The 10,591-nt window shown below is 54.2% G+C and overlaps 2 non-coding genes and 1 pseudogene across 2 annotated transcripts; 1 reads left to right on the top strand and 2 right to left on the bottom strand.

Moving 5' to 3' along the window:
• Positions 1-216: 216 nt before the first annotated feature.
• trnaa-agc (transfer RNA alanine (anticodon AGC)) lies at positions 217-289 on the bottom strand. The gene has a single exon. It is a non-coding gene; the product is annotated as a tRNA-Ala (tRNA).
• A 1,286-nt stretch (positions 290-1,575) lies between these two features.
• Positions 1,576-1,647, top strand: trnap-agg (transfer RNA proline (anticodon AGG)). The gene has a single exon. It is a non-coding gene; the product is annotated as a tRNA-Pro (tRNA).
• An 8,083-nt stretch (positions 1,648-9,730) lies between these two features.
• LOC148665876 (5S ribosomal RNA) lies at positions 9,731-9,849 on the bottom strand (annotated as a pseudogene).
• Positions 9,850-10,591: the final 742 nt, after the last annotated feature.

The raw sequence follows: 10,591 nt of genomic DNA, 5'->3' as shown, positions 1-10,591 counted from the left end.
ACTGTTTTCACTCGGATATACTTTTCACTTGCTAAGCTGACAAATTGGACGAGAAAATGCCGGAGACGCACTCAGTGCAGACTGAGGTTGGGAAGGAGGTGTGGCCCTTCAACGCTTGACAACTGAAGGACATTCTCTCCGCAACGGAGGAGCACCTGTCAGAAGTCGCAGAGGCTAAACGAGAGCACCGGGCTTCCAGAGATCCAAACTCAGACCTGGAGGATGCGGGCATCGATCCCGCTACCTCTCGCATGCTAAGCGAGCGCTCTACCATTTGAGCTAATCCCCCTCGCTTCATGTGTCTCGGCATCATGTCTTACCGCCTCTGCCCCTCTTACCGGGCACCGCCCACTGCCCTTGGTCTGCAAGGCAGTCCTTTCAAGTGCGATGACGACGCTGGGACCTTCGTTGCCTATTGTACGAGCTGAACTTTTGTCCTCATCAATTCAATGCTCTTTCCATCAACTCATCTTGTCTTTTGACGCTTTGTGTTTTGCGCTCCTTTGACTATCGGCATATCGGGTGACTGCAAACACTGAAGTTCTTGCTTACGGAGTGTGGAACATTGTTTTCAAGTGATCGCTGTTCTGTCATGTTGACGCCGAGTGAATCTTTCTTTGGCAACATGGGCAGCTGACAGCAGTGCGAGCGAAAGTAATGGCAAATTTCTTGACTTATTTCTGAATGTGAATGTTCTTTAGAAAAGGGATGCGGCGTTGCTTCTCGCCCGTGTAAAGGTCACGCATTCCAGACGTGGTTATGAGCGAACAGTTGCCGCAAGTGTTTGAAAAGAGCAAGAGAGGAAGCAGCCCTGCCCCGTGTGAGGATCAAACTCAGGCCCTACAGATGACGAGATTGACGCACTACCAATTACGCCAACAAGCCCAGCTGCAGTACACACACCGGAAAGTTTGCCTCACATGGATTTCAGTCGCCCGTTCCCTAATCTTTAGATGCCCTCTGCTGAATGTTGCATTTGCCTTTTGATCTCACCGATACATTTTTGGTCTGTTTCTGTTGCGAGTCCGTCTTTCAGATCTCACCTAGCACAAGTCTCTGTGGCTGAAGTGGCCTCTCTGCTTCAGCATCGTGCTCTCACTCAGCCATTAAAAATGTCACTAGGACTTCTGACATGCTGACATGAAATGTCAAGAGAGAGGGGCGGAGTGACGCTTAAGCCAGAGAGAAGATGAAAAGGGGGCGTGGCTGCGAAACGCTTGACAGCTGCACGATGCTCTCCATGCAAGGCGTGACCACAGGCTAAAGGACACCTTTCGGCACATCAAGCTCTAAGCACACACCTGGAGGATGCGGGAATTGATCCTGCTACCTCCCACATGCAAAGCAAGCGCTGTACCATACAAGCCAACCCCCCTTGCTGGGACTTATGCCTCGGCGTCACCTAGTGCCGCTTGTTCCCCTCTTACCGGGCACAGTTCACTGCCCTTTGTCTGCAAGGCAGTCGTGTAATTGCGGCTTTCTTGACTTATTGATGAAGGTCTGACTGGACGAGCGAATGGCACCTCTCCCCCATCCTCAAGCTCGCTGACAGATTGAAATGAAAAGTGTTGCTGTGGCTCGTTGGTCTAGTGGTATGATTCTCGCTTAGGGTGCGAGAGGTCCCGGGTTCAACTCCCGGACGAGCCCTCGTGTGCTCTTTTCCTCCTCTTCCACAAGACTGGGAAATGATATCCACATCACTTCGCAGCGTCTGCTTATGGCAAACGATGGAACGTGACTAATGACTGAACGAGCCTGGTGAATTCTCATCATGTGGCACAATGAGAGCGTGCAGTCAGCTGTCCAAGGCGGCAACCTCATTGCTCGTTCAAAAGAACACGTACTGAAAACTCATCACCACTATGTCGTAGATGAGCACTGCGATCGCTTGTTGTCATGCGTCCTTACTTGGGAAATGCAGAAGCAAAAACTGCCCTCTCTCAGCCACCGAAACGTGTGCGGCTCGCCTTGCGCTCTCTGCGCCTCGCATATTTGTGGAGCTGTCTGCTCTTCTTTCTGTTGAAGTAATCAAGTTACGGGGCGTCCTGCAGCCTATGATGTTCTCACTGAGAGCTTTCAAGATATGAAGGAAAACTACGAGCTTGATGGCTCAAGTCGAACGAATGTGATTGTTAAGCAATCGATGATCAAAAGCACGTCTTCTAACAATTCGTGAGAGTATTATCAGCACTGTTTTCACTCGGATATACTTTTCACTTGCTTAGCTGACAAATTGGACGAGAAAATGCCGGACACGCACTCAGTGCAGACTGAGGTTGGGAAGGAGGTGTGGCCCTTCAACACTTGACAACTGAAGGACATTCTCTCTGCAACGGAAGAGCACCTTTCAGAAGTCGCAGAGGCTGAATGAGAGCACCGAGCTCCCGAAGCTCCAAACTCAAACCTGCAGGATGCGGGCATCGATCCCGCTACCTCTTACATGCTAAGCGAGCGCTCTACCATTTGAGCTAATCCCCCTCGCTTCATGTGTCTCGGCATCATGGCTTACCGCCTCTGCCCCTCTTACCGGGCACCGCCCACTGCCCTTGGTCTGCAAGGCAGTCCTTTCAAGTGCGATGACGACGCTGGGATCTTCGTTGCCTATTGTACGAGCTGAACTTTTGTGCTCTTTCCATCAACTCATCTTGTCATCTTACAGTCTGGGTAATTGGACACTGCACTGTTCTGCCTCCTAAGGTCATATACGGGTTTTTCGCATGAAGCCGTATTGAACAGTATTTCTCGCATTGTGAACATGTGCACACAGCGGTCCCCCGGGTTCCAGTTAGTGCGTAATTACGCATTGATGAAAAACGAAATTAGCTCACTGAAAGTTTGATGTAGAGAATGTGGAAATTTCCACAAGTTGTGGTCTTTAAAATGCATTTGGTTTGAAGACGTTCTGTGCTTCCATTGTGAAGATATGGACAAAACAATATTTGAGCGTGGTAAAAAAAAGTCATAAAAATGGCAAAGTGAAGGCTGAGAAAGCATTCACAATGCATTTTATACACAAAGCAAGTGTTTTTGTAACTCTAAGAGATTTCGCGAAAGCACTACAGGTGTGCCAAAATCGTTTTTGAACTTCAAGCTAACTTTACCCCGGTCTTAGAGAAAGGACTGCCTTTCACTTCTCTGTGTTTTCTTTCACAGGGCTGTGCACTTTTTCATTGCTCTCGCTTTCAGAGCCTCTGCACAGCACACGACTCGACATCAGGAAGCACATTGAAGTGAAAGCAGAAAGCGCTGCGACATGCACTGTGCAGATCCCGCCACACTAAGAGGTGAGTGGGTCTGTTCGATCACAGCGCTAGGCGAATCCCCAAACAGTGTGCGTGGCAACAAAAAAAGCTGCTCTGTTTTGAACTGGGGACATTCCACATGTGAGGGTAACGTGATAACCACTACACTATGGAAACGGTTGGAAATTGTGCCCAGTGGCCCAGTGCTGAGCTTCGCCAATGCTATTCAGGGGCTATTCAGGGGCCAATGCTATTCGATGTGAATTGAATGCTATTCAACTCGCCAATGCTATTCAGGGGTGGAAAAGGGTGGAGCCGTGTGTGTCTTTTGTTCAAAGACACCCCCATCTCAGAGCCGGAAGTACAGGCCTTCCTCCCGCAGGTCCACAAAGATGTTATTTTTTAAGAAGATCCTGCGAAAGTCGGCCATCCGCCTTTCAGCCCTGCAGTAGTCCAGGCTGAGAGAGAAGCAGTCCTTCACCCTGGGAATGTACAGCCTGACAAGGTCTGGCTTCAGGCCATTGTACATCATGAGGTTCCTCCTCTCCCAGACAGCTGTCCTCGTTAGGCTGAGGAGGAGGTTCACTAAAATGGCGTTAACCCCCCTCTCAGACCCGCGGTACCCAAAGAGGAACAGCTCTTTCCAGGGCACCCCGTCAAGAACAGCTCCTCGAACAGAGCGAAACAGGCCATCCAGCAGATCCGTCAAGTACGCCCTGGCTCGAGCTGGGGGAAGATCTTACCCCAGAACACCTCTGAGACCGGCACTCTGAAGCGTTTCGCCACCATCAGCCTGTAGAACATGCTGGTGGTGAACCCCAGGAGGTCTACCCCACGGTCCCCCCACTTCACCCTCAGCTCCAGCCAGGCCGGGCCTGCTGCCCCGTCTTGTAGATGGAGCTTCTCCAGCCAACTGTCCGGGAGACCGAGTTTGAGCTGCTCGTAATCCTGACGGATCTTACTGACAGGCAGCTCGTCGTCGACCTCTCGCACAGCGTCGACAATAGCCTGGGTGGGCAGAAATCTGTCCTTTACTTCATAAAGAAGATCCTTGACCTTGGATATGCCAGCCTCGTAGAGCTGCCTGTTCCATCGAGACACCAGCAGGGGGTCGAGGAACAGAGGCTGTTCCAGAAGCTGGGCCCGGGTCTCCGGCGTGTAGGAGACATGCTGGGACATGAACTACCCCCTCGCCAGCAGGACCTCCCTTTAAAAGGAGGGCAGATGTTTTATCAACCCCTGAGTCAGCCTCACCAGGAGGGTCTCCTGCCCCAAGCCCCCGCAAGTCTCGAGGTAGCTTGCCATACCAATCTTCCAAATGCTGACATTATCCAGGTCAAGGAACTTCTTCACTACTTTCAGCCTAAAGCTTTTCAGCTTCAGGCCTATATCACACAGCTTCAGCCCACCCCTGGAGATTTCCCCAATGAGGGTGTCATGAGTGACCCGCAGAGGCTTCCCCTCCCACACGAATCCCACCACCAGTTGCCTAATCTCATTCTCTACCCGTTCAGGAAGAGGCATCACAGACAGTGGGTACCACAAGAGGGACAGCCACAGTGTGTTAACAAGCAGGACCCTTCCCTTAAGGGTCAGGGACCTGTGTCTCCACCGATTTAATTGGCCCTCATCTTAATGAGCTTCTCCTTCCACAGGAGAAGCCCAGTGGCCTGCTCATCAGCGTTAATGTAGACACCAAGGACCTTCAGGTGACCCGTCTCAACCCTGAAAGGGTAGCCGAAGAGCGGGGCAAGGTCTGCCCTCCCCACCGGCATGACCTCAGACTTCTCCAAGTTTACCTTGGCGCCCAAGGCAGGGCAGTAGGCCTGCACCACCTCTAAAATGGCCGAGATCTCCGCCACCTCTGCCAACGTCAGTCTGGTGTCGTCAGCATATTGGTAGATCAACGAGGTGGCGATGCCCCCAGGCAAGGTCACTGGAAAGAAGCTCGTGAGGGAACCATTCACCTTGACACAGCTCACGATCCCCTTGTACACGAGCCTCACCCAGGAGATGAAGGCCTCGCCGAAGCCAAAGCTCTTCAAGACCTCAAACAGGAAGGAATGCTCCACCCTGTCGAAGGCCTTCTCCTGGTCCAATTTCCGGACGTATCCACCCCTCGGCTGCTCCCGCATAAGGTCCACAACATCTCTGATGGAGCACACCGTGTCCGCGATGTTTCTCCACTTGACGCAGTAGGTCTGCGAAGGCGACAGGATCCTGGGCAGAACCTTCCCGAGAACACGAGTTAGTATCTTATAGTCCGTGTTCAACAGACTGATCGGGTGAAAGTTTTTCAAAAGGGAGGGATCCCCCTGCTTTTTGTAGACAAGAGAGATCACCCCCCTTCTCATAGATGGGGTCAGAGCGCCAGTCCTGGCAATCTCCTGGAACACCTCCAGAAGGAGGGGCCCCAGGGACTGCTGAAAGTGTCTGTAGAGCTTGGAGGAGAGCCCGTCCCACCCAGGGCTCTTGTTAGGTGACGAGCCCCGAAGTGCTTCAAGCACTTCCTCCAAGCTCAGCGCACTGTCACAGAGCTCACGATCGCTCTGTGACAGGCGGGTACTCACCCAAGCCAGCATGGCCCGGGTCTGCTGCTCATCCACCCCTTCGGACCAGAACAAGGCGCTATAAAAAGAAAACACCTCATTCCTAAAGGCCTCGGGGGCAGAGAGCCGCACACCGTCCTCTCCCACCAGCTCCTCGATGAAGGAGCTGCGCTGCCTCTCCTGCTCCAGGCCGAAAAATGAACCTCGTGCTCTTCTCGCCCTTGGCAAGATACTGGGATCTGCTGCGCACCCTGGCTCCTCTCCACTTCTCCTCCTCCAGGGCTTGCAGCTCACCCCTCAGCTCCAGCAAGAGCTCGCAGCCCCCGCCGTGATCTGCCAGGAGCCCGAGCTCTGAGGCGATCCGAGCCCGAAGCTCTCTCTCCCGCCTGGCCTTCTCCCGCCCCTGGGACAGGCCATACGAGATACTGAACTCTTTGATGCCGTACTTGAGATTATCCCACCTGACCAGCTTTTCTGACCTATACAGGGGACACTGCAGCTGCTGCCGAATTAGGTCTTCTATGCCCTGACAGAATGAAGCCTCCCCCAGGAGCGCGTTATTAAAGCACCAGAGGCCGGGGCCCAGGTCCTCCTGTGCCCCTGCTACAGAGAAGTGAAGCACAGCATGGTCGCTCAGGGTCGTGAACACATAGCGCATCTGGCTCAGGCACGGGAAGAGACTCATGTGCCCCAGCAACAGGTCGATCCGGCTCTGTCTCAAGACACCTTCAACGACCTGCCGCCGAAAAAAGTCCCTCCGCGCACCATAAGCCTGACGCCACGCATCCACGAACCCGTGAGCCTCCGCACTGCGCTCCAGGAAGCTGCGAGCAGCGCTGCTCTTAAAGGTCATCCCAACCGCGACATCGAGCGCACTCAGTGCACAGTTAAAATCTCCGACGACCAGCCCTGGCTGCTTGAAGAAGGCGAGCCGCTCAGCTTCCCCATTGGGGGCGTAGATGTTGCTCAGCACCACGGACTGTCCCAGAAACCCGAGACAGACCTGCAGGAGCCGGCCGTCCCTGTCGCGGTGCAGGAGCCTTACGCTCTCGTACACTCCCCTCCTCACCAGCACGGCCACCCCCCTCCTGCACAGGCCGGAGGCGTTGCTGTAAAACAGCTCCCAGTCCCACTGTGCTCTCACCTTCCGGACACACTCCTCGTCCCAGAAGGTCTCCTGGAGGCAGACAACATCCGTCCGCCCCAGCAGAGCCAACACTGCCCCCAGCTTCGCTCTGTCCCTCAGCCCGTTGGCATTTAAAGAGGCGAAAGATGCCATCACGTATTTGGCCGGGAAAGAGTGAAGTTAATTCTCCGGCCCTCACAACAGTTTCCCCGCCCTTTCTGCCACATTCTCATTGCCAACACTTGCTGCTTCCTCCCCACCTCCTGTCTCCGCCACCGCAGAGACATCAGGGATGGGTCGGCGGACAACTCTTGAATTGGGCTTCAGGTTGGGCTGAGGCCTGACGTGGTGCCACTGGATCCCAGCCTTTGAGGGCCCAGGCTGTTGTACCCCGGCTTGCCCACTCCCCTCCCCCTCCTCCCTGTCCTCCCTCTCCACCCCATCCATCTCCACCACCTCCCCTTCCCCCTCCATCTCATTGCTCTGTAATTCCCCCTCCTCTGTCCCTGCCCCATCCATCTCAAGACACCCATCCTCCATTCCTTCTTCCACCACTTCCCCTACCTCTCCTCCCGCGACCATATCCAACTCCCCTTCCTCAGTCTCTGCCAACGGTGCCTGCCAGAGTATTGAAGAGGCTCCCTCACCTGGCCGGGTGTCTTGTGGCCACTGCATGGCAACCGGGCGCTTCCCCTCAGGCTCCTCTGGGTCCTCGGGCATCTCTTCTTTTGGGCCTATGTCCACCTTGCCAGGGTCTTGTCGCCGTTGCCGCTGCTGCTTGGTCACACGCCTCGCAGCAGTGCCTTTGCTGACCCCAGCAGGCTTCTCATCCCCTGGCCCAGAAGAGGGCCCTGCTGGCTCACCGGTAACCTGGGGAACCGCTGACGGTGATGGTGGTGGTGGTGCTGGTGCCATCGCCTCCTCCCTCTGCCTCTCTCCCTGCACAGGCTGGGGTGTCATAAGCCCACTGGTACGCTGAGGGGCCGCCTCTGGTGGTGGTGGTGCCTGTAGGATCTCTGCTGCACCACGCTGCACCGCCGCCTGTTGTGGAGCAACCTTCCTCCACTTCTCTTGCGGCACAGAGTGGGACGCAGCAGGTTTGTTAAGGCAACGGGGCGCCCCTGCTGGTGGAGATGCTGGCTGGTCCCCGGCTCCTTTCTGCTGCGCTGTACCCAGGATTGGAGGGGCCTCCCTCTGCCTCTCCCCCATCACCGTCTAGGGCGTTGCTGGCTCACTGGGGTCCTGGGGCGCCACTGCTGGCAACTCTCCATGCTCAGCTGCAGCGGCCACCCGTAGTCCATCTTCAACCCCCTCAGCGTTGCGGGCAGCTGCTCCTGCGGCGGCTGGATCTTCCGGCTCCGGCTTGCAGTTGCAGCTCATGAGCGCATGGAGGCAGTCCGGGCACTTGGCAGGGGTGCAGTTCCTGGCGCGGTGGCCGGGCTGTCTGCACTCATAGCAGAGGAACTCAGGGCAGTCCTTGGCGATGTGCCCCGAGTCCAGGCAGACATGACACACCCTTTGTTGCTGGTTGTGGAGGACCCTGAAGTACTGCTCCCCCTCTGCCGTGGCGAAGCGGGTGCTGTATGGCAACGAGGCTACATGCTCGGGAAAGTGAATCCGAACAAACCTCGTGCCATCAGCAATGGTGGTCCCGGGGTAGTGGCGCATCCTGATGTCCGAAATCACTCTCACCCCCCAGCTACTCAGCTTCTCCTTGATAGTCTAATCTGAGATATATGCCGGGAGGTGGAAGAAGGACACCACTACCTCCTTCGGCTCTAGCCAGCGGCAGTAGCAGGGTGTGGCCTGCACATCCAGCCCCACAGTCACCGCGTCTGCATGTTCCTTTGAGTCCAGAGTCAGTTCAAACTCTTTTGGCGTCTGGGGGCGGCAGGCAAAAAGAGAGCCCTCCCCACAGACGCCGTGCACAGCTGCGATAATAGCACCCGCAGACGGTTTCTCCACGCCGCTCACATCCACCACAACAGTATGCGCCCTTGCAAAAACCCGCCGGGGGGGTCGGTCCGAATTCCTCATCATTCTCTTTCCTACACCACTCTCCTCCTCCACTACAATAACTTTCTCTGCCTCCATGTTTTTTCCTTCCATTAAAACACAAACAGGGCTCAGAAAGCAACAAAAAAGCAACAGAAAAAAACCAAAAGTCTCTCCCCTCCCCAAACAGAGCTAGGCTGAAGGGAAGGGCTTGAAAAATCAACCAAAAACACCAAAAAAACACAAAAATTCACAAAAAACAAAGTCTTACTTAAGACAAACAAATCCTCTGTTCCTCTTCTTCTTCTCCTTCTTATAGAGAGGACAGCTCCATCACCTCTTTTACGATGCTGCTTTTTTTCCCTTGCGTTTTTCTCTTCTTCCCACATTCTCTCTCTTCACTGCCTTCGTCCCCGATCTATTTCACTTCAGCCTTTCACTCTTGCTTCCTTCCAATGAGGACGGAGCTGCGGGAGAAAGGGCGCTATAGAGGATCGCTGTGGAGAGCTGCTGCTGTGCTTTGACATCTGAGCTCTGGAAAACGATCTCAATACAATTCTGAAAAACGCGACTCCCCGAACGCCAGCCGAACAAGTCTCCACAGCCGAAGCGCTGTGTCTCTTTTCAGCTGGCGATAAACCTTTCCTCGATCCTTTGCGGACTTGTAAAACTGTTCATGATCAGAATAAAAAACGCTCACGCTAATACACAAGCACCCGTGTCTCGCCAAAGCTGACAAATAAACAGACGGAAAAGCCGCACTGCACGTGTGAACAGGGGAATGAGCGAGCGGGGATAGGGCGCCACCTGCACTTAAAAGCTTACAGCACCTGACATTCCCAGGCGGTCTCCCATCCAAGTACTAACCAGGCCCATCCCTGTTTAGCTTCCAAGATCAGACAAGATCAGGCGTGCTCAAGGGGGTGTGGCCATAAGCGAGAGCAAGGCTTGCTGGCACCCTTCTTATAGAGAGGACAGCTCCGTCACCTCTTTTACGACGCTGCTTTTTTTCCCTTGCGTTTTTCTCTTCTTCCCACGTTCTCTCTCTTCACTGCCTTCGTCCCCGCTCTATTTCACTTCAGCCTTTCACTCTTGCTTCCTTCCAATGAGGACGGAGCTGCAGGAGAAAGGGCGCTATAGAGGATTGCTGTGGAGAGCTGCTGCTGTGCTTTGACATCTGAGCTCTGTGGAAAACGATCTCAATACAATTCTGAAAAACGCGACTCCCCGAACGCCAGCCGAACAAGTCTCCACAGCCGAAGCCCTGTGTCTCTTTTCAGCTGGCGATAAACCTTTCCTCGAACCTTTGCGGACTTGTAAAACTGTTCATGATCAGATTAAAAAACGCTCACGCTAATACACAAGCACCCGTGTCTCGGCAAAGCTGACAAATAAACAGACGGACAGGCCGCACTGCACGCGTGAACAGGGGAATGAGCGAGCGAGCGGGGATAGGGCGCCTCCTGCGCTTAAAAGCTTACAGCACCTGGTATTCCCAGGCGGTCTCCCATTCAAGTACTAAGGGAATATAATATGGAATCACGTATCTAAAGAATTTAATAATGGTATGATTATATTCGTGTACTGCGACAGGGCTTTGTAGGGCTGTTTCGCCTCCTTGTTCATGCGAGTCGTCTTGTAGCCTACTGGTCTAGGTACGTGTCTACCAACTGCCAGGT

The sequence above is a fragment of the Lepisosteus platostomus genome, chromosome 5 (assembly GCF_059453375.1).
Source record: "Lepisosteus platostomus isolate fLepPlt1 chromosome 5, fLepPlt1.hap1, whole genome shotgun sequence".
In the NCBI taxonomy this organism is placed as follows: domain Eukaryota; kingdom Metazoa; phylum Chordata; class Actinopteri; order Semionotiformes; family Lepisosteidae; genus Lepisosteus; species Lepisosteus platostomus.
Note: the sequence above shows the minus strand (reverse complement) of the source record. Positions and strands in the feature narration are given on the sequence as shown.